The following is a 24,184-nucleotide window of genomic DNA, read 5'->3' on the forward strand; positions in this document are numbered from 1 at the left end:
TTCAAACACTGTTCCCACCAAAGACACTGGTTCTGCAGGTACCAACAGTCCCTCCAGTTCAAACCAATCAGCTTTTCAGATAGTGAAGCAGAGCAGATGCCAAGGAAGGTGTGGGCATCATCTCTCAATGATGGTGAAGGGAGCCCATGAGTGAGGACAAAGGCTGAGTTCTGTCCATCTTTGACCTTTGAGTATCAAAGGCAAAGGACAAGGCAACTTGTACATGGGATTGGAATTTGTCCTAACCAGGTATCCTCCAAATATAATGCACTTTTGTATGTTATTTTCACAATGACCGCTCCCCACATTAAATGGGGGGTGCCTTTTGCATGGTCACGTACAGCCCCCCAGATCCCAGTGCAGCTCCTGGTAGTTCGGGCTGGCTTCATTCTCCCCAGGTGGGATACCTGGAGGTCTCCGCCTACCTCAGCCAATCGCCCAATCCTGCCTGGGGAGGCATTGCCAGGGGATTGGCCGGGTAAGGGAAGGGACCATCCTGCCCACACAACAGAAGGTGAATCTTACCTGCGAAGCATCAGTTGGCTCCCACCCTGCCCTCCCTCAGTTAAGTCTTCTTTTGCAGGTTAACCTCTTCTCCACAGGTACGCAGGCGCTGCTACGTCAGGGTTGCTGTTGAAGGGCTGGAAAGGAATTTTACTGCATTGGCAGGTTTTGCCTTTCCCATAGCAAAACATCACAACTATGGCGGTTTCAGGCCTTGGGCGGAATCCTTTAGTCTATCTTCTTAAATGGGGGGCATGAAGCAGTGACCCATGCCCCCCTTGCGGTGGTGATCCCAGGGTTCCCCGTTAAAGGGGTCCTGAGGGGAGGCATTGGCCGTATGCCGAGAGGTTGTCATTGCTCTCCCCTCCAACGGCAGCAAAATGGGGGGTGGGCTCTCTGCTTGAACATATGTTCTCCAGAGCCAGCCCGATCCCCACACATTCTGGATAACCCTGATGTCTCCCAGATCCCCAGCTGGGGACTGGAAAGGATAAACACTCAATGCCTGAGCCAAGGTCTCCTTACATCTGAAATTTAATAAAGTTGTGGCCAATTTTAATCCCATAGCACATTGTCTTGAGTCATTATTCCACTCGGGGGTCGCCTGGGGGTTGGGGGGGACTCTGCCTGTCCATGCAAAGATATGCATTTTTATGCACATTTTATCCTGGCACATGCATTTTGGCACACATTACTTGGCCTGAGTCCTGAACTGCAATATTCAGAGAAGTGTGAATATCAAATGATTACAGTGGAACCTCAGTTTTCCAACGTAATCTTGTTCCGTTCGACTCCTGAAACGTTTGAAAACCAAAAACTGAAAGTAGAAGGCTCAATACAATAGGGAAACTCAAAACAGAAGCCGTGAGGCACGTTTGGCTTCTGAAAATCGTTCAGAAACTGAAGCAATTACTTCTGGGTTTTCGGCGTTTGAAAGCCGAAACGTGTGTCAATGGAGATGTTCGATAACCGAGGTTCGACAACTGTACCATGTTTCAGTTCTCCCCCCACCCAGAAAGTGTGAATTAGAGAGGTTCGCTTTTAAATGTGAACCCAATCAAATCTCTCCTCATCCCTATTTTTTACTCTCATGACAGAGGAGTGGGGGGTTTTCACTGTCCACTATCCACATCAGGCATCATTTTTATAAATCACTAATATGTTTCCTCCACACACCCCACACACTGGTTACTCATGCCTTGAGGGGAGAAGGATCTGGTATACAGTACAGTGGGGCCCCGCAAGACGAATGCCTCACAAGACGAAAGGGTTTTCCGTTTTGGAGGTGCTTCACAAAATGAATTTCCTATGGGCTTGCTTCGCAAGACGAAAATGTCTTGCGAGTTCCTGCGATTTTCCCCCCGCTCCCCACCCCCTTTTTCTAAGGCACTAAGCTGCTAATAGCCTTTTAGCAGCTAATCCGCTAATCCCTTAAACCTTTAATAGCCGCTAATAGCTGCTAAACCGCTAATAGCGCTAATCCGCTAATCTGCTCATAGGGTTGCTTCGCAAGGCGAAAAAACCGCTAGATGAAGAGACTCGTGGAACGGATTCTTTTCGTCTTGCGAGGCACCACTGTATCTCTTTCTCTCTCTCCTGTATATTTCCTTTCTTTATTATTGCATCATGTCCTGTAGCAATAGGGAATTTGTGGCTCTCCAGATATTGATTTATTGCATTTGTAGCCCACCTTTTTCTCCAAGGAGCTCAAGGTGATGTACATGGCCTTTCCTCTCCTTGTTTAATCCTCACAACAATCCTGTGAGGTAGGCTAGGCTGAGAGGCAATGGTTGGCCCAAGGTCACCCAGTGGCTCAGTGGGGATTTGAACCCTGGTCTCTCAGGTCCTAGTCCAGCACTCTAACCACTATACCACGCTGGCTCTGTTGGATTTGGAATCCTGTCAGCCCCACCATTATCTATGCTAATTCCAGTTTTGTTGGTGCCATAGTTTATGCAGCCACAACAGTGTCAACTATACATGAAAAGGAGATAGATACCAGCAGGCTCATAGAAACGACAAAATTTGCACAAATACAGAACAACTTTAGCGGTGGTGGGAGCGACTCAAAGCGGAGGACCCAAAAACCATCCAATGTGGATTGACTGTGTTCAGCGAGCACAGAATGCTGAGTGTTGAAGGGAAAGAGAGGGGGGAGGGAATGGATATGCAATGGAGTATTCTAGGGAAGGGCATGGTTGGAACACTGATCAACTGATCACCAGCATGCCACACGGCAACATCTTGCTGTAGGTAATAAATTAAATAAATAAACAAATAGTGGCTGGGGAAACCCCAACAGATGGGTGGAGTATAAAAAATAAAACTATTATTAATTATTACTGCTATTAATAATAATAATAATACAGTTTTACCCTCAGATTTTCTCGTAATTCTTATAGAATATATGCACCTCAAACACATTTGGTAATCATTATTCAATGGGGATTGTGGAAGGCATGGGAGTCAACTCCTGGGGTCAAGGACCCTTTGCCTCCCCCCCCCCATAAAATATTTGAGGGGGCACTATGTCTTGTGATCAATTATGAGGGGCAGGGCTTACCTGCGCTCCCGTATGTTATTCAAGTTGGCACTCCAATGGAAGGCGATACAAGGGGTGGGGTGGGAGTGGGAATACACCACACTGCATGTGTTAGCACAACAACCAAATTCATATATATATTTTTTAAAGCATCCTCAGAATCTCCCCCAAAGCCAATATAGCAATAGATGATAGATGACAGCTAGCTAGATATTGACAGCGACCGGAAATGGGGACATTTTGAGTGTACGGTTCCTTTTGCAGCCATGTGATTGGAGAGAGCTACACCACAGCGTTGATCAGCAGCAGTGTGTGGGATATTGCCTGTGGCAGGTTCCAAATCGCCAGCCTAGAACCCACAACGCGAGTCCACACCCCGGCATGTTGGAGGCCTGTGAGGAGGAAGCAGATTCACCCCTTCTCTCTCCCTGCTCCCCCCGCCTCAGCCTGCCACCCCCTCCCCTTCCACCAGCCAGCCCCTTTGTCGACACTTGATCATTTACATCAAGTTGACATTCGCAGAGTTTACTCAGGGGTCTGTAATTGTATTCTTTCACCGGTTCTGCATTACCAACCATGAAAATGGAATCTTATCATCCCTGACCAATTTTTAATGTACAAAATGATTTGGCCGAGGTTCAAAAGGGAGCCACAATTGAAATCAGGTGAATGATACATGTAGTATTTTTCAGTTTCTTCGTGCCTTGATTTGATATTTCCCCCCTCTCTCATATGGCATCTCTCTCTCTCTCTTTTTTGCAAGCTATATAAATGCATATATACTCTGCATATATATCTAAGAGCTATCGATAGATTTCTTTTGGGTGCCTACCTATCATTTAAATTTACTTATTCACAGTGCAGCGGAGGACAATGAAGTTTCCTATAATCCCTAAAAAGCAATCAAAGAATTGAAACAAGCTTAAATTCTCCTGATAGAGCACTGGGATTAATAGGACATTTATTAAATGAAACCCCCATTGCCAAATGAAAAGGGGCCTCCGAGACACAATCGCACAAATAAAAATCAGGGCACATTTACATCATAAAGAGGAGGGTAAACAATGGGGAATCCTATCTCACTGAAATACATACCATCTCCAAAGGGATAGGGGCCTTTTGACACAAAGGCCTGAGGGCTCTGTGTTGTTGTTTTGTCCTTGATGTCAAATGGTCCAGATTAAAACTAAAACAAATAGAGAGGGTGTGTGTGTGTGATGGGGCCACCTGCCTTCTAGAGACTGGGAAAACTGGCTCTCAAAACTTTGCCGATTTGCCAGTCTTGAGAATATCGGGTGCACAGGCCGATCCTATGCATGTTCCCACAGTACAGGCAACTCCCAATTTGTGGGGTTAAGGACAGATCCTGAAGTTGAGGCTCCAATACTTTGGCCACCTCATGAGAAGAGAAGACTCCCTGGAAAAGACCCTGATATTGGGAAAGATGGAGGGCACAAGGAGAAGGGGACGACAGAGAATGAGATGGTTGGACAATGTTCTCGAAGCTACCAGCATGAGTTTGACCAAACTGTGGGAGGCAGTGGAAGACAGGAGGGCCTGGCGTGCTCTGGTCCATGGGGTCACAAAGAGTCGGACATGACTAAATGACTAAACAACAACAACAACATGTCTTGAGGCACCGCGCACCTCAGTGAAATTGTGTGTGTTTGAAACACTGTTGGAAAAGCCTGCAAACACCCTCTAAACCCCCAGAAACCCTAGGAAAGCTCTTAAAAAAACCAGCAGCACTTACCAGACATACAAACTCCACCCCAATCGCTCCCACCAAGCCCCCTTTGTCATATTTGCACTCTCCACAGGCCTCAACGATCGGTGCAAGGGCTCTTAAGATTGCACTTGCAAAAGCTTGTGGGATTGCTAGTTGTTGTTTTCATGCTGTTTTTGCCCTTTTGTGTTCTTTTAGGGCTGTTTCTGCCGCTTTTTTTAGTCACTTCCGGGTTTGGCACAGTGCACACGTGCATAAATTGGGAGCTGCCTGTAGAGTTTTCAGTGGGGTTGGCTTCCAAGTAAATGCGCATGGAGTTGCATGCTATAAGAACTAGTAGCAGAAGAACGGAAAAAGAACGCTGCTGGGTCAGGCAGAGGGCTCATCTTGTCCAGCCTCCTGTTCACACAGTGACCAGCCAGATGTATATGAGATGTTGGCAAGCACTGTAAGACCTGTTATGAGGCAAATTGAAGTCATTCCTTCAGGGCAAATCTAGCTGGGATGTTAAACGTGTTGTGGCAGTTAATAATAATAATAATAATAATAATAATAATAATAATAATAAATAATAAATAATAATAATAATTTATTATTTCTATGCCACCACTCTGGGTGGCTCCCAACAAAGTTTTAAAAACACAATAAAACATCAAACATTAAAAAGTTCCCTAAACAGGACTGCCTTCAGATGTCTTCTAAAAGTCAGTAGTTGTTTATTTCCTTGACATCTGATGGGAGGGCCTTCCACAGGGAGGGCGCCACTACAGGCCCCCTGTCTGGTTTCCTGTAACCTTACTGCTTGACAATGTATTGTAAAATGATTTTTTTTAATAAAAAAAATGGGTTAATTTGGATGCAGATAGCGGTTTTGACTGAGTGGCACAGGAAGGGACAAAGAGGTTAAGAGCCTCCTCCCACTAAGGTAATAATAATACAGTGGTACCTTGAGTCACAAACGCCTCAGGTTACAAATGCTTCAGGTTACAAACTCCGCTAACCTGGAAGAGTTACCTGGAGTTGAGAACTTTGCCCCAGGATGAGAATGGAAATCGTGTGCCGGCGGCGTGGCAGCAGCAAGAGGCCCCATTAGCGAAAGCATGCCTCTAGTTAAGAACAGTTTCAGGTTAAGAATGAACCACCTCCAGAATGAATTAAGTTCGTAACTAGAGGTACCACTGTACAGATCAGGCCTCCTTGCAGTTGCTTTTGCATTTTTTAAAAAATGCAAAGATGCATTTAAAGATACCTCTCATTTGCCAAATTTTGGCTACCATGAAAGGGCAGCAAATGGTCAACTATTATATAATATTTTTTTTCATCTTTACGTGTTCAGTGAACTTTCCATCTGCATGCCAAAATGTGAATGGAATGGCTCCTTCCATTTGCAGATGGGACTCCCAATATATCAGAGGCATAGCTGTCAACTTTTCCCTTTTCTTGCAAGGAATCCTATTTGGAATAAGGGAATTTCCCTTAAAAAAATGGGAAACATTAACAGCTATGATCAGAGGTTCCCAGTCTACTAACGTGCTGCTCCCATGGGTTGAAGAGGCACAAGACAATTTTTGGTGTTGCACCCCACTGTTTCAGAGGGCACGACCCAGAGCAGATTTTCAGGGGTTTAGGGGGTACCAGAGAGAAGGAGGAGGAACTACCAGAAATCACAAACTTTTGGTTACAAGTGCAACAGGTGTTGGCAAAGTTCTACTGATGTGTCCGGATCTCTTCCTCCCCTTCTCATCTCCTCAATATCAATGCTCATGTCACTTTCCAAAGTATAAGAGGATGGATTCCTGTTCTGCGTAGCTCACTATCAACATTATGGAGGCAACAGGAGAAGGAGAAGGAGATGGGAGTGGAAGAATATGCATTTATTAGTTACATGCATTTAGATGGGAAGCGCTAAACTCTGCATGCTTGCTCTGGAGTAAGAAGTCCTACTGCATTTAATGACTCATACTTAGGACAGAATCTGCAACAAAGATGTGCTCTCCCAAGTGCACATTCCCAGCATGTTCGCACCCCTGTCTCAGCGACATCTATGCTGGCTTGATGATGTCCACAGAATGGAAGATGGCAGGATCCTCAAGGATGTGCTCTACGGGGAGGTAGCTTCAGGAGCCAGGCCCTGTGACCAGTAGGGCTTCACAGGACTGGGGCCTTCCTCAGTTTGTTCTGGAGAGGCAAAGCCTCACTGCACAGGTGAGGCCGCTTAGTAACTCACTGCACCTGGTGGCAAGAGCCACCAGGTCAGCAGTTCATTTTGGCTCTTTGCCACAGCAACTCGTTTCCTGCCTTGCTGCTTTTGGCTTCTTGCTTCCTGATCCTTGGATCTTGGCTCCTTGACTCCTTGCTTCTTGATCCTTGGACCCTTGACTTCGTGACTCCCTGCTTCCTGACCTCAGGCCCCTGACTTCTAGACTCTCATTCCTGCTCCCACCCTGCCATCTTGCCCCCGGTCCCGATGTCTTCAGCCGGGACTTCGATCGCCCGTAGACCGGACAGTGACACCGGGACCATTGGCAGAACAACTGTGTGTTACAAAGATGTCTTCAAGCATGGCACGAAGGCTGGCAACATCAACCCCACCATATGGGAATCCCTTGCAGATGACCCCAGTGCCAGCAGACAGACAGACAGACAGACAGGTGGTGCATTCATAGCAGTGACCAGAGGAGGAATTGCCACTGGGAGGAGCGCAGAGAGAAGAAAGGCCATGGTGCATCTGCAGCAGCCCAACCGGACACCTTCATCTGCCCCACCTGCAACAAAACATGTCTCTCCCATATTGGACTCTACAGCCACACCAGACACTCTCCAATGGTTTGACTTCAGCCCCCAAAGGTGTCCTCTTCCACTCTTTCCTGAGACAGACATTGGATGCTCAGGTAAGCATACATAGCAATGAAGCCTTCATGATGATGCAGTATGGGGTGTGCTGAAGGTACAGTTTCATGGACAAGTAAATAATATTTCAGATGCAAAATAAGTCCACAGTGTATCCCTCAAGTACAGTGGTATCTCTGGTTATGAACTTAATTGGTTCCAGAGGTGGGTCATAACCGGAAACTGCTGGTAACATCAGGCGCGCTTTCGCTAATGGTGCCTCCCGCTGCGCGTGAGCAGCCAGAACATGACTTCCGCTCACATCCCAGGGCAAAGTTTGCCACAAGGAGCACCTACTTCGGGGTTAGTGGAGTGCGTAACCCAAAGCGTTCATAAAGGGGGTGGTACGTTACACGAGGTACCACTTGTAGCCACACAAATAACTGTGCCCCTTTTAATGCAAAGATCCAAGCTGCATGGCACAATAGTTGGATCTGGAAGCTACCAAATGTTTTGGCATCTTAAAAACTAACATCCATCTTCTAATTCATTTTGCTAGCCAGGGGAGAAGGTTCTAAATATTTTGTCCCTGTATTTTTTCGAAACATTTTGTGCACTCTAATGCATTCAGATTTTCCATTATTTTCCACATGATTTTACACCCCCAATCTTTTATTTGCTAAGTACCATGAATGCAGTTATGGAATCAGAATGTGTTTGTAACTTTTGTCATTGATGCTGGACATGAGTTCTTAAAGAACTGAAGTGCAACTGCAGACGTGGACATCAATAAATATTTAGCAAAGGACACTCCCTTCCTTCCATTGACTGAGAATTAAATGGCAGTCTTAAGGGGTGACATTTACGGATTTTAATATCTCCAAATCCTCCCATCCTCCGCAAACTGTAAGCTAACCTCACATTTCTTAGCTAGAAAAAAATATATATACCTGTATATGAACAAGTATCCTGCCATGGTTTCATTTTTGAAAAGATTCCCTCTGCTTTTGTTCTAAGTCAACACAAATTCTCTAGTTGCATAATGCTGTTAAACTTTTTGTAAGAGTTTTCTCCCCAGACACTCTCTTTTCTGCAAACATTTTTTTTTAAAGTATTTGACAGTTTAGCATCATTGATCTTTTCCTCAGATGAATGCCAAATCTACTAATATAGAGTGGGTTGTTTTTTTTGCCCAAAACCTGATTAAATCTTTTAAGAGAACTGTACTTGCATAGCTTGGCTAGTTGCTATGACTTTAGAATTTCACGATGAGGCTTAATTAATCATATGGTTTGGTGCTGCCAATTTCCTATCCAGTTTGCCACCTGGGAAAAGGTGGCAAGGTCACTGTGTGGGGCTCTGGCTCCTGATTTAAACCCTTTTAGCTCTTCGATGTTGTGAGGCTTATAGCATCATTTCATACATAAATGACACAGCTAAATATTCCTTTAGCTCTATTAACATAAAATTAAAGGGCTGGTGCTTTTTTTTTCTCCTTAGGAGATAATTAGTTGATACCCCATTGAAGTTCTAATTTATTTCCAAAGAAAAGCCCGTAATTGGACATTGTTCTTACCCAAACGCAGAAGAAATCTCATGTGTAAGTGGTTGGGTTCTATTTTTTTCCTTTAAAAAAAACCCCACATATGCAGGCATAACTAAGGATGCTTTAGCTGAATTTACTTCCAAGCATAGATTTGGCAAGCGCTGGTTGCCAAAGTCATCAAGTAGAGGTCATGTGATGAAGCCAAAACCAATACTTAGGCCACCCAGTTCCCTCCCTAGAGTTGATAGAGTTGATCATTGGGAGAGAAAATTGGAGATAATCACTGGCAAAATAAGCGTTCGAGACTACAGTAACATACTGTTATTTGTCTGGCATGCCAGCTGTGGAGGCTGATCCATTAGGGTGAATGGGGCATTGTCCCCACCATCCTCAATCTGACCTCAGACAGCCCCCCACCTGCCTCATATACTGTATTTATTAAGCCACTTCAGACCTCGGGATGAGGTAGTGTTGCGGGCTTCACGCCCCCAATACTCGCACAGAGGCTGGCTCCCAGCCCCGCACGATCAGGGGAATCCTCTGCTGCGTCATCCCCCTGGCCAGCCAATCGGCTGGCTCAGGGGGTGTGGCTTGCTGCATTTAAGGCAAACGCGGCAGAGGAACGTCCTCTTTGGCGCCGATCAGCTGGGGAATTTTCCACCCACCCACCCTTCAGGTTTCTCCTTTGACCTTGCTATGGACTTCGGTTGGTCACCGTTAAGGGGCCTGGTAGGAATTTTTCCACTTGGCAAGTTGGCACAGCCATTTGGTTTTTTCTCCTACCTCGTAGCAAATCGTCACAATTTCCTCGGTTTGGCGGTTAGGCATTGGTTGGGGTATTGTTATGTAGATGAATGGGGGGGGAGGAGTGCCATCACCTCCCCCGGTTACTGAAGGATAGTCCGCTAAAGGATTCTGGGGGACGTGGCCCCATCCGAAGCCTATGGAGGTCAGGGCCGAAGGCACGCCCCTGAGCAGTGACCCCGGGGGAACGCCTAGTTGATGTGCATCAGCAGGGCTCCCCCTGCTGGTGTTAACCCTTCCTGGCCTTCAGGCAGACAGTCTGAAGCCGGATAGTCAATTAGGACCAATGCCTAAGCCAAAACCACTCATCACCTGTAACCAATAAAGTTGTGGCCAATTTTATCCCATTAACCTAAATAATGGTGTCTTGTGTCCTTATTTCTATTGGTGGGAGGCGGGAACTCGCCGCGCAATGTCCAGCTCAGGGGTGCTGTCAGCAACTTTCACCTTCCTTCTCAATCTCAATGTTGTTCTTGTAGAACTCAGCAGGGTGGAGGATGGGGACAAAACTAAAATTAGTTGGGTCCATCTGTCATTGGCTCTGGCCCCCCCTGCTCTTGAGCTCCCTTTCTTCTGTTCCACGTGCCCCAATGGTCACCAGTCACCATTTCATTCTAGCACTCTGGCATAACATCCATTGACTTCTTAGAACAAATTAGTATGTTCAGGAACTTCCACAGATGGGGATAACTGCACTCATCAAATCATAGAGTTGGAAGAGATCCCGAGGGCCATCTGCTCCAGCTCCCTGATATGCAGGAATCCTGCCCACAGCCATCCCTGGGTGGCCTCGAACCACCAACCTTCTGGTGAACAGCCAGACACACTTACCCATTGCGCCACAGACTCCCTAGTGCAAGGGGACATTGTAACAGACAAAAGGGCTAAACCATTTTCTCGCCCATTTTTAAACAGTGTCTAAAATCACTCCCCTCCTGTATTTGGCACATTTTTTGGTGATTGCTTTGAAAGGGAATAAAACATTTCACTGATATAAGAAGCATTCTGCATGAGTTCCATTTACAGCCCAATCTAACTGACTGCATTGTGCTGTGATGTCATCACATTCATTACGTGATCCCTGATTGGCTGGGATCACTCTAGAATGGAAAAGAAGACATAGCTGGGGTGAATGGGGGGAAGAGTGCCAAAGCAGCAGCAGAACAAAGAAATTGTTGAGATTTCCATTCCACCTTAAGGAGCAGACGTGTGGAACTGTTGCGTGTCACATGTCTGTTTACATTCCAGCACAGCTTGCTGGGAACTTCCGTTGTGTATAGCTTTTGTTTTTCTTGTTCTCTCTGAAAAGACGAGAGAGAGAGATGACATGTTTCTTTGTCCTGATTTATGATTAATAAATCTGTAGTTGTAGTATGCTTCCACAAGCCTCACGCCTATTCTGTATGCGCAGTTCGCTCTGCTGAGGCTTTGAAGCCCAGATCGCTGATTTATGTCGGAGCAGAGGCTGATGGTCTTTGCAGCGGGATGGCTGGAAGGAGTGGCGTCAGCTGGGGCTTGCCAGCTAGCCCCCCAGCCCTCTGCATGTCGACAGAAATGGTGGCAAATTATACCACCATTATACCAAAAACTATACTCATCAAATAGTTTTCAGGAAACACCTACCCACCCTCATGCTTCAAAAAGCTGTTGACGTGAGCAGATATTTGCCATAATCTTATTAAAGACTCAGCATGGGGCAGAGTAGAGCAGAAATAACAAGGCAGTTCACAAACAGATAAACCACAAAATAACCATGGTTGGAGACAGAATGCTTGTGCATGCCAGTTGCTGGAAACCGCAGGAGGAAAGGTGCTCTTGTGCTTGGGTCCTGCTTGTAGGTTTCCCACAGGCATCTGATTGGCTGCAGTGAGAAAAGGATGCTGGACTAGATGAGTTGATGGCCCAATCCAGCAGGCTCTTCTTATGTTAAGTTATAAGAACTCACCTACTGGTAATTAAAATACATAGTACAACTACTACATCAAAACATCCGTAATTAAAATCTATAATAAGCAAGCCCATTGAAACAGCGTAACAGTGGCAACAACCATCAAAGCAGGAGCCTCAAGTCTGGAGATCTGGGAAATGCTCATTGAAAGAGGTGGGTCTTCAGGAGCCGGTGGAATGCCAATACTGATGGGGCCTCCTTTATTCCAGCAGGTTCAGATCACTGTTTAGCTAAGCAAATTGAGGGACTCTGAGCCAGTCAGCAGAGGCAGCCAAAGCAATTTTCCTGCTTGAAGTAAAAGACAAGACAGTGCCTCCTTTTGATGCAGTAGTAGTAGTAGTAGTAATAATAATAATAATAATAATATTACCCCGCCCATCTGGCTGGGCTTCCCTAGCCACTCTGGGCGGCTTCCAACACAATATTAAAATACAATAGTCTATTAAACATTAAAAGCTTCCCTAAACAGGGCTGCCTTCAGATGTCTTCTAAAAGTCTGGTAGTTGTTTTTCTCTTTGACATCTGGTGAGAGGGCGTTCCACAGGGCAGGTACCCCTACCGAGAAGACCCTCTGCCTAGTTTCCTGTAACTTGGCTTCTCGCAGCTAGGGAACCGCCAGAAGGCCCTCGGCGCTGGGCCTCAGTGTCTGGGCAGAACCATGTGGGTGGAGACGCTGCTTCAGGTATACTGGACCGAGGCCGTACAGAAGTTAACCAGGCTGGCAGGCTGAAGTAAGTTGGATCTTATTTCAGTACTGGTGATTGGTGTGCAGCCTACAACTCTTACCACCACCACACCCTCTAGCATTGCTGTTCTTCTTATCCAGCCTTTGTCAGCAGATCTTAAGGCAGGTAACAACCATCTAAAACCATTAAAAATAGTTAAAACACGAATGTAAGAAAGAACCTGTCGGATCAGGCCAATGATATCCTTTTCTCTCAGTGGCCAATGAGAAGTCAAGGGGAAGCCCATGAGCAGAACTTAAGTGAAACAGTGATTCCCTCAGTTGCGACCCCCAGCCTCTGTCACCTGAAGTAGCTACCTGCCTCACTCTGTCTAATAGCAGTGCCATGAGGCCAGTAGTTCTCTTCAGCCTAACTTACTTTCCAAGATTGTAGTGAGGGTCAAATGTTGCTGAGATAACTCTCATGTATTCTCCCCTGACCTGCTTGGAGCCAGGGTGGGGTACAGATGTGACAGATAAATAAATACACCCCCCATATGTTTAGGGGGGATGCTTTTAAGTGGTTGAAACTGCTACAAATGGGACGCGGGTGGCGCTGTGGGTTAAACCACAGAGCTTAGGATTTGCCGATCAGAAGGTCAGTGGTTCAAATCCCTGCAACGGGGTGAGCTCCCGTTGCTCGGTCCCTAGCATTTTGAAAGCATGTCAAATTGCAAGTAGATAAATAGGTACCACTCCGGCGGGAAGGTAAACGGTGTTTCCGTGCACTGCTCTGGTTTGTCAGAAGCGGCTTAGTCACGCTCGCCACATGACCCGGAAGTTGTACACTGGCTCCCTCGGCCAATAAAGTGAGATGAGCGCCGCAACCCCAGAGTCATCCTCGACTAGACCTAATGGTCAGGGGTCCCTTTACCTTTTACTACTACAAATGGTAGGTTCATATCAACTGTCATGTCCTGACAGCCCCATATTAGGAGCTGCCAGCAATGCTATTTTTCTAGAAAAAGAGGTGCCAGAACACCATGAACATGTCCCTTGTTCTCTTATAATGCCAATGGCGCCCACCAGAGAGTTTCTGGTGAGTTCCAGTTGAAAAAAAAAGAAGCCCTGGCTGCCATTGAGCCTGAGATTTCAACTGCCTTGCAGGATCAGGGTAGATACTGCATTCAGATGTGGGAAGTATTGCATTAGTTTTCCTGATTATAATGCTAGAGCTTTTCTAATGTCTTGATTTTCTAATGTCCCTTTCGCAGTGCGGTACCTGCTGTGCTATGTAACGGTGGCTTTTTGACCCATATACCGGCATGTCATGCTAAATTTTATTCACACCAGTGGGTGTGGTGCAGCATCACAACGAACATTCTTGAACAATGTCGCTACTCCACCACCCTTTCTGAACATGCCTTCTTCTGATCCCCCAAGATCCCTCAATGGAAGCAGCATTAAAGAACTATGCGCCAATATACTGTCCCCAAGCCCATCACTTCACTCCCACAATTTTGTGGGTAAATAAGGTTTTCCTTTTCCTTTCTGGAAGATATCAACCCGGGAATGAGTGTTAACCTTCCATTGGAGTTTGCCAGGTTTTGAAAGTTCATCATGTGAAAGTTCAAATATAATGTGGAAATTAGCACTTTGGAAGAAGAGAGCAAGCTGCTGTGTGAATGCAGCTGAAGTGGAACTTCTAGTGTGGTTGTGAGAAAGGTAAGGGGCAGGATACCTAAAGGGCATGAGAGGAAGCCTTGTAAAAGAATTTATAAGAGTGGTTCCCAATTGGTGGTCTGTGGACCCCTGCAGGTGGGGTTGGTGGCACCATTCACATAACAAAAACTACCATAGAAAGACCAACATTTTCACAAGTTAGGGGTCCGTGGCTTGGCATTTGAAAAACAGGGGGGCTTCAGTTCTTAGTTAATTGGAAACCACTGATTTATAACAGTGTTTCCCAAACTTGGACCATCATCCCTGACCACTGGTCTTGCTAGCTAGGGATGATGGGAGTTGTAGTCCAAACACCTGGAGACCCAAGTTTGGGAAACACTGATGTATATGATCATACTTTTGGCAGGACCTTGCAGGTTCATCAGTGTTAGCCTCATGTACCTAGAGCATTCCTATCAGACCCATGTCTTCCTTTTCTCTTGAAAGCTGCTGAGTGTCTTGGGTACAGTGTTGGCAGTGCTTTGCTCAGGAGCCATCCTTCCATCATCGTCGTCTTCTTCTTTTAAGCCAGTGCAATCAGTCCCTCAAAAGCCCAGTGTGGAGGATTAATATTTTATGCATGAAATGTTCCATGTACAGTAGTGACATAATAAGAAGAGGCATTTTATTAGTCTGTGCATGCAAGAAGAATGGATTACAGAAACAGGAAGTGTGTAACCACCTGCATCGAGATGCCATTTTATTAACACCCAGGTTGCTCATTTTATGGACAGTGGACTTCAGCCTTTCCAGCTTCCCTTTTTTTAAATAATCTGATTTCATTTTCTTTGCCAAACCCCGTCTGAAGAGGAGCACCTCGTTTGGGTCCTCCTCCTCCTCCTCGCAATGCATATCTTGAGCAGAAAGCAACCCATGTGGAAAGGCTCTGAGCAAAGAGCTACAGCTGCTGCCACTTACGCTCCAGAGCACAATTTTAGGAATTAATAGCTTCTAATCCTGAAAAATAATATAGATACAGAATGGTGTTAGATTCCAAGCTGCCAAGATGAAGTCTCTTGCTTTTACTTCATAAATATGTTTATAAGAGGATGCCCTAATCTCTTTAAGAGTAAGGAGAAGCAGAAAAAGCTGCTGAGATCCCACTCTGTGTTAGAAGCTGAAGTCATCAAGCGACTGAAAGCTCTTCACTGACATTAAGGGCAAACTGTGTTGCTTCTCAATTTCAATCAATCAATTTGTTGTGTATAGCCAAAGGCCTTTACAATGAACGGCAGAGGACAAGAGCAAGGCTTTCCTCTGAAATGGCACAACGTAGCCTATAAAAGTTTACTGCATGAGACGTAGCTAGGTGATTTTGCGCCCCTGGCAGAACCACCCAGATTGTGCCTCCTAAGTAAAGGTAAAGGGACCCCTGACCATTAGGTCTGGTCGTGACCGACTCTGGAGTTGCGGCGCTCATATTGCTTTATTGGCTGAGGGAGCCAGCGTACAGCTTCCAGGTCATGTGGCCAGCATGACTAAGCCGCTTCTGGCGAACCAGAGCAGTGCACAGAAACACCATTTACCTTCCCGCCGGAGTGGTACCTATTTATCTACTTGCACTTTGACGTGCTTTCGAACTGCTAGTTGGCAGGAGCAGGGACAGAGCGACGAGAGCTTACCCCGTCGCAGGGACTCGCACTGCCGACCTTCTGATCGGCAAGTCCTAGGCTCTGTGGTTTAACCCACAGCGCCACCCGCGTCCCATTGTGCCCCCTAGTCATGGACAAATTAGTTCTTCTTTCTGCCTCTCCTCCACCCCCCCATTCAATTCACCCTCTATTTAAAACCATTTCTTATGAGGCAATAATCAATATTTATATTTTTGGATATATTTTAAAGCCTATTTTGTGTCCCTCCCATTGCCTGCACCCCTGGCGGGGCCCCACCTCACCACCCCCTAGCTACAGCCCTGTACAGCATAACTGTTTGAAAGCATTAGCGTAGCTGGAACCAAGCTTCTTAGGTGACCCAGCAAATTTGGCTACCAGGTGTGTAATTTGTAGATCTTTATTAACTAAGAGTTCAACAGTCACTTCCTGGGGGGATCAGCCTGAGAACCAGTTGAGAAAAGGCAACAGAAATTTTTTATCTGGGCAAATTAGCAGGTAGTGCACAATATCCTCAACCTGATTGCATCCATAACTGGGAAGACAATTAGAAGATGCTTCTTTGGTGTGGATAAGAATCCAATCCTGCTCCTGCCATTTAACTTCAGGGACTCATAAATATTTTGTGTTTTGGTCACTGTGAATGAGCTCGCTGCCCTTGTTTCAAAATTAAAGGTAAAGGTAAAGGTACCCCTGCCTGTACGGGCCAGTCTTGCCAGACTCTAGGGTTGTGCGCTCATCTCACTCTATAGGCCAGGAGCCAGCACTGTCCGCAGACACTTCCGGGTCACGTGGCCAGCGTGACAAGCTGCATCTGGTGAGCCAGCACCAGTGCCGCACACGGAAACGCTGTTTACCTTCCCGCTGGTAAGCGGTCCCTATTTATCTACTTGCACCTGGGGGTGCTTTCAAACTGCTAGGTTGGCAGGCGCTGGGACCGAACGACGGGAGCGCACCCCGCCGCGGGGATTCGAACCGCCGACCATGCGATCGGGAAGTCCTAGGCACTGAGGTTTTACCCACAGCGCCACCCGCGTCCCTTGTTTCAAAATTACAGGCTGCCAAAGACTCTTCCATTGATCATGGACTTTCAACAAACTACTTTCTTGCCTATAGGAAGAAAGTTGCAACCCCGTCCCATGATGACTAAGTGCTGAAACCATTCAACAGTTGCAGAACATGAATAATAAGACTCCTTCCCCACCTGTGCTGTGTATTCTGCTGCCCAAGTGTTGGGACATTGGAAGTTGGGATGCATGTTCTATTATATACTTGTTGTTGTTGTTATTTAAATGCTAGGATCATTTGAATGAGCAAAAAATCCCTCTAAAAGCAAGAAACTTAATACACACTCCAGTACCTGGGTTTTTGTAGAAAATCAAATCAGGTGAAGAGATTGCTCTTCCAAAACACAACAAATCTCTCCCAAACGTGTACTAGTCAACACTTTGGCTTCACTAGTTGTCTCTGAACTAAGGAACAACTTCCACAAAATCTATTGACACCTCATTCCCACCCCTTTCTTCTTAGGGTAAACTATGGCTGCATTCAGACGTAACTTTTTCCCACTTTTCTGATGTTTCCTTACCTGATAAATTCCATGTTTTATCTGATCGTAAAAGCTACTTCTGAAAATCTGGGGGGATCCAGCAGAGGTTTAGGGCTCATTCTGTGTTACTTGGTTTGAGTCAGGGGGGAGGATCTGTTAGCCTCCCTGTTAACACATTGGGGAGTTTTGTGCTGTAATTCTCCTGCCGTTTTCATGGATCATGTGACAAAACTGGGGGCAGTATTCCAACAGTTATTTCTGACTGTTTTCATGGGTAAACAATGGTGGAACAGAAGCATGCTTGTGTATAAAGGGTGGCAAGACATCTAGTTATGTCTGTTGTTGTGTCACACCACACCCACTAGTGTGAATGAAATTTAGTGGTGTCATGGTGTCATGGCAATCAAAAAACTAGAGTTCCATAATGCAAGTGTTAATGCAGTGTAAAAGGAACATTGGAAACTGGTCCAGAAGCACTAGAATTATAACCAGGAAAGCTAAAACAGCAATAGCAGAAGGCTGATCGCTGAAGAATTGATGCTTTTGAATTATGGTGCTGGAGGAGACTCTTGAGGAGACTCTTGAAGGAAATGGCAACCTTGAGTGCTCACTGGAAGGACAGATCCTGAAGCTGAGGCTCCAATACTTTGGCCACCTCATGAGAAGAGAAGACTCCCTGGAAAAGATGGAGGGCACAAGGAGAAGGGGACGACAGAGGACAAGATGGTTGGACAGTGTTCTCGAAGCTACCAGCATGAGTTTGACCAAACTGTGGGAGACAGTGGAAGATAGGAGTGCCTGGCGTGCTCTGGTCCATGGGGTCATGAAGAGTCGGACATGACTAAATGACTAAACAACAACAACAAAACAACAACAACAACAACAACAAAACAGCAACCCCCATGTGTGAATGAAGCCTATATGCAGTCATAGAATAGTAGAATTTTAGTTCTGGAAGGTACATCAAAGGTCACACAATGCAATGCCCTGCAATGAAGCTGCAGTTCCTTCAGCTTCTCCTGGTATGTGCCCAATTGCATCCCACCATAAATGGAGATGTTTGTGCAGCTACTTCCAATAACCCTTATCATAGCTCCACACTGAATCGTTGGGGATGGCATTGTGAAGAACATGGCTTCATCTTTGTTGTAGACAGCATGATTTTGGCCAACTGGGTGGCACACGATGGGCATTCTAGATTTTGCAAGGAAGATCTCAAAGAAAAATGCGCACGCAGAATGTTTCCCTTCATAGGTAAAGGTAATAAACACCTGCATGGATCTCTGGATTTCATCCAGGTTCGAACAACCACCTTACTGTGTAAAACACCCTTCCTTAGACTAGGGACTCCAGATCATGGAAACATAGAATTGTAGAGCTGGAAGGGATCGCAAGGGTCATTTAGTCCTATCCCCTGCGATGCAGGAATCTCAGCTAAAGCATCCACGACAGATGATGGATTACATTTTTCATGATATTCTACTCAATATTAATCCAGAGTAGATTCCAATGTATAGTTAGCAGAGTAAAAACTTACACACTGCAGGATTCTCTCCCCCCCCCCCCAATAAACCAGAGGCAATTGCATTTCATTCAGCAGAGCTTTACTGCTACTGAAGGCAAATGAGCATAATGGTCACAAATCCAATTCATTCAAGATTGGCACTGTGCATAAGAAATCCAGTTGCAGCAGACTTAATTTACAATAACTTCTAATAAGTCTAAACCTTAACACTAAGTGTACTATGTACAGAACACCACACCCGAAGGAAGAGGGATAGAAAGAGAAAGTGAAACCCAGGCTCCTTCTTGCCCTACTTTTATAGTCAGCATGACCTTCACAGAAAGAAAGAAAGAAGAGAACCAGTTTAAACCAGCTGTACTCAGCTTCTCTGAAGGAATAACCCAAACATCAGGAACCTTCTGCTTGTTTCTTTTACACAGAGAAGCTTCCAGAACCCTCTTGAATCAAGTAGAATAGGAAAGAACTCGACACATCAGGTCAATACTTTCTGCACTAAGAAATGCAATCTGACATATTTCTCACTAGCCCCACCCATGGGAGCTGCAGTCCAGAACATCTGAGAGGGGATGCTTTAAAACAAATGTTTCAGTCAGATTCTAGAAAGACTACCTTTTAGCTGTCTCCAACCTCCCTTTTGTCACTTAGAACAGGCTTCCTCAACCTCGGCCCTCTTCATGTTTTTGGCCTACAACTCCCATGATCCCTAGCGGCCAGGGATGATGGGAATTGTAGTCTCAAAACATCTGGAGGGCCAAGGTTGAGGAAGCCTTATTTAGAAGAAATGAACAGGATAGGATGCACTGGAAAGCAAGGGATAGCATTGTCTCGATGCAACATCAGTTAATCTCCCTGGCCACAAAATCAGGAGGAATGCTCCATCAATATGGCACCTGGAAGCAAGCTAGATGTAGATGTGCAGTCCCATCTAGAATCACTAGTTGTTGCACCTGGATAGTTTCACATCACAAGAGCTGGATGAGGACCTTTGATCTTGGCTGTGGTATTTCCTCATTGTTTTCATTTTTGCAACAGGGCAGAACTGTACGTGAGAGAGTTCTCCAGAGGTGTGCCCCATCACTCAAATGCAGGAGTGATAACTGCCAGTGATCTTTGCCATTGACCTTGGCTTTGTCCAGCGTGAGTTTTCCACTCTTCACTAAACAAAAAATTAAAAATTAAAGCAAGGCTGTTGCTTTGTAGCTTTCGGTAACATGGACATAGTATGACGTGAGGCTGTCAAGGCTTTTTAACAATCATTAAAACCTTCCCCTGAGGGATATTTTCAATCAGACTGCATTACAGTCAGAGCGGACTTTGTGTGTTGAAACTTCACTTGCTTGTCACAAGGAAGCATCAGAAATGAGCTGCCTGTAATGTTTATGGTCCACTCAGTGAATTTGCTCTACATCGTAATAATCCTTCATTTCACAGGGAAGGTATGCCGTCAGTGCTGGGCTGTTGAAAACTGAGACCCTCTGGATTTTAACAAGAATCTATGGAGCACCCAAAAGTGAAGTTGGGCCTTCTTGCAACTATAAACCTCAGGTCCTTCATTTTGACCAAACTTGCTGCACAAATTTATTTTTAGCTTAATTGAAGCATAACCCATTCTCCTGACCTGAATAAAAACATTCAAAGCAAATACCTTCTTTCCTTGCCCCTGCTCCTGATTTTGCTGCTTTGAGGTCTAGTTGTTATTTCTGTTGCAAATAAGGAATACGCTAATTTGTTTTTAAAACCATGAATCATTGAAACACAAGCTTAGTAAAATCAAAGAAGATTTGTAGCTCTTCCAGAAGATGTGCAAGACAGTCAGCGTAGGTCATTCCCTCCCCGCTGCAATAAAAACACAATACCCCACCCACTTTGTCGAAGAGTTTTTAAATACATTTTCTGCATGGGAGATGTAAATATCTTACTGAGTTGGTGCTTTGCTTTCATGCTAATTGTCTGAGGTCCAGACTGAATAACAAGTGGCCTTGCCTTTCATTGTGAATGCCTCACGCACTCCTGGCAAGAGCCAGAATCCATAAAGGTCATGTATCCAGTGTTGATTCAATGTCATTGTTACAAAATAGTCCGCTGCTGAAAGCCCCTCTGGCAACCAGTATTACCCGCCAGCCTGGACGTTCTTGGGGCAGGGATGTGTAGAAAACAAAGATTAGGAGAGGATGGCGTAGACATTGATGACATACCAGTCAGAATCCTTAACCGCTTAGAGAACGCAAAGGCATCTGGTACCTGCAAAAAATCCCAGAAGGTGGTTCATGTTACACTAGAGCAGCAAAAGACAAAGGGCCCCTCCAGACACCATTTTCATTGTACATTCGGGATGATTGTCGCTCATTATGGTATTGGAGCAGCTATAAGTGATTTTGATTTCAGTGTTGTTAGCACCTACATAAGTCACGGGGTAGACATACTACTTCCTTTCCAATCCGTGCACATCCTGTCTCTTCCTGCTGAAATCTCGCAACTTTTCATACCACAAATGAAAACAGCTTTGCTGTTGGAATGGTGTGTGGTTCTCTGGCTGTTGCTATTTTCAATCACGTTCCGGCAAATTCAGCCAATTAAAGCTGATTTGGAGCTCTTGCGCAACAGACCAACTCCCCACTGCCGCCATCCCAAAAGAGACAGGGAAGTGATGGGGAAAATGCGCCGGAATGTGTGAGACAACAATTGCTTGGCGCAGCGTCTATAGACCTGCAAAACAAATCAGAATGAATACTCAGCATACAGCAGATGCCATTTAACCTCCCAACAAACTTTGTGCAAACAGGTCAGGATGGATGCTCAATAAAACAGGCCATGTGGAAGTGACCACCATGTGTTTGCTATGTGATTGTTTCATCACTGAGCTATGGTTCTTTCCTCCCTGGCCTTAAGTCTGTGATGGCCCATTCATACCTATAAGACATCACAGGAAGTTTCAGTCATCTGGGGATAAACATGCAGGCATGAAACAGGCCTTCTCATGCAGCACTGCTTTTTTATTATAGTGATGTTGAGTGTGTGTACACACATACACAGCCTTGGGTTAACCACACATTACCCCTTTTTAATCCTCCTTGCATATCTTGTTTTACTTTGAATAAACTCCTGATGCTTCCGAAAGGTTGAGGGGGAGCGTGCAAGACAAAATGTAGAACAATTTAAAATAAAGATACCTTGAAAACCACCATCCAGTCGAATGGACGTGTAGGAACATCTTGGAATGGGTGGGAGCAGAGGGACATTGAAATGAAGCAAGCCCTGTTTGATGCAAAACATTGTTTCCCCCTCTGAATGTTCTGCTGAAAATGCTCTTGACACGTTATACTAGTTGTGTGTGTTACAATGCGAAGATGCTCTTTACCTTGGAGGCGACATAAATTCAGCGTGATAATACAGAGCCTGCCAAGGCTAACACGTATTTAAATGCTGGCCTAATTGTAGCATGCAATCCGCGTACATTAATGGCATGTAAATCGTTTGTATGCCAGAGGTGTCACAACCTTGTTGCTCCTTACCTTTCCCCCCCTCTCTCTCCAATGGTGTCAAACTTTTGTTTCATTCCGTGAATCAATGCTGTTTTCAGAGCTTGAGATCTTTCATTGTTTGCTCCGGGGCCTGCTGTCCCTGAAGTTAATCGCCCTTCAATATGGCTATTGTTGCCTTGCTGTTTGCCAGTGAAGAAGCCGCACAATAGGACTACTTTATACAGAGGGGGAAATGCATATACAATCAAATATCCCTTTCTGGACGCTTGGGAGAGAAGAAAGATGAGGCAGAGGAAAGGATGCTGCAAAATATATCTCTATGCTGGGGAGTTTGAAAGGAAGGGTGACGTATAGCAAAAGTGGGGCGGGGGGGGGTTTAGAAAATGGGAGGTTAGGGACATAAACTAGGTCCAGATTAAAATGGATTGTTATTGGATTCCTCTGTTTGTAAAACCACCATCTTGTAGCCTGCTTTTTGACTGACTCTTACGGCTTTCATATAGAACAATATAAGGTGGGCTGCTGTGATTCTTTGGGGTAAGACCAGCACAACACTAATACCTGGATCTGTCTTGAGGACAATGGAGTGCCCCTCCGGGGGGGGGGGGGAGAGTGTCAAACCGCTGGAGAATCACAGCGCTTGGTGTGGCTGCAGAGACTGATAACTCATAAGTGCTGCCCCCCATGTTGTTTTTGCTGTGTTAGCAGTGTTGGATTCCAAGCCGTTATCAGGAGAAACTGGCAACTCTCCCAGGCACCCGGCTTGGTCTCCTGTTGACCTCCCGGTCTGATTTCCCGGCAGGACCCAGGCAGAGGTCGCGATAGGCGATCCTTCTCAGTGTGAGAAGAACACACCCCTCTTTCCTGCCCCCCCGGCAGGGGAAAGAGATAGACAGAAACGTATTTACATGGTTTTATTTCTGTCTCTGCAGCGTTACAAAAACATGACTGCACTCTCCAAACTCCAGCAGTCGACTGAACAAACACTTCCTGTACAGCTCATATTACACTCTGAGCTAATTCCGGTGCTGTCTGTTTCCCACAGACACACCCAACATCACATGACCTATTTCAAGTAATCAGCTCGCAGCAGCATTGCTTCTATATTGTAACAAGCAGCACCGTAGTGACTTCTCCCAGGTGCAAGATTGGGCAGTGTGTATGAAGGTTCTGAGCTGCCCAGATGACAAGACAACCCCTCTCAGCCTCACTGATATGGTCCAAAGGAAAGCAGAGCAATACATTTGGCACCAGCTGGGCTGCAGGCCTTGCTGGAAAGAGGTGTACAAGACGCCATCCAACTGCCTTAGGACTCCACTCCCATCATCTAATCCGACCCCTGCAATGTGAGGATCTCAGGTAAAGCATCCATGGCAGATAGCCACCCCTGCTGGGTTAGACCAAAGAAGATCTCTACTGGGTTAGACCAAAGGCCCATTTAACCCAACATTTCCATGGTGGCCAGCCAGATCTTTCTGGGAGGTTTACAAGCCCAGCATGAATAAGCAGCCCTCACTGGCTAGTCTCTAGCATCTTATGCCTCTCAACATTTTGCGAAAGAGTGAATAGGAGCTGTGCATCACCAAACTTTCAAACACCTGGAAGCTCTGATTGGTCCTTGACGCATATCCACTGCACACCTGAGGAAGTACATCTCCATGTTGCGCTTTCTGCATTTCCTGCAGCAATCAATGATCGAGGATCAGCTTGACTGCAGCAAACACAAGAGCGCC

At 45.7% G+C, this 24,184-nt stretch overlaps 1 long non-coding RNA gene across 1 annotated transcript; it reads left to right on the forward strand.

The window, feature by feature from the left end:
* The first annotated feature begins 19,994 nt into the window (after positions 1–19,994).
* On the forward strand, positions 19,995–20,611 carry LOC310671355. The gene is made up of 2 exons (XR_014507980.1): positions 19,995–20,106; positions 20,401–20,611. It is a non-coding gene; the product is annotated as an uncharacterized lncRNA (long non-coding RNA).
* The last annotated feature ends 3,573 nt before the right edge of the window (positions 20,612–24,184 follow it).

Source organism: Podarcis tiliguerta, assembly GCF_965153285.1.
Source record: "Podarcis tiliguerta genome assembly, chromosome: 1".
NCBI classification, from domain to species: Eukaryota; Metazoa; Chordata; class Lepidosauria; order Squamata; family Lacertidae; genus Podarcis; species Podarcis tiliguerta.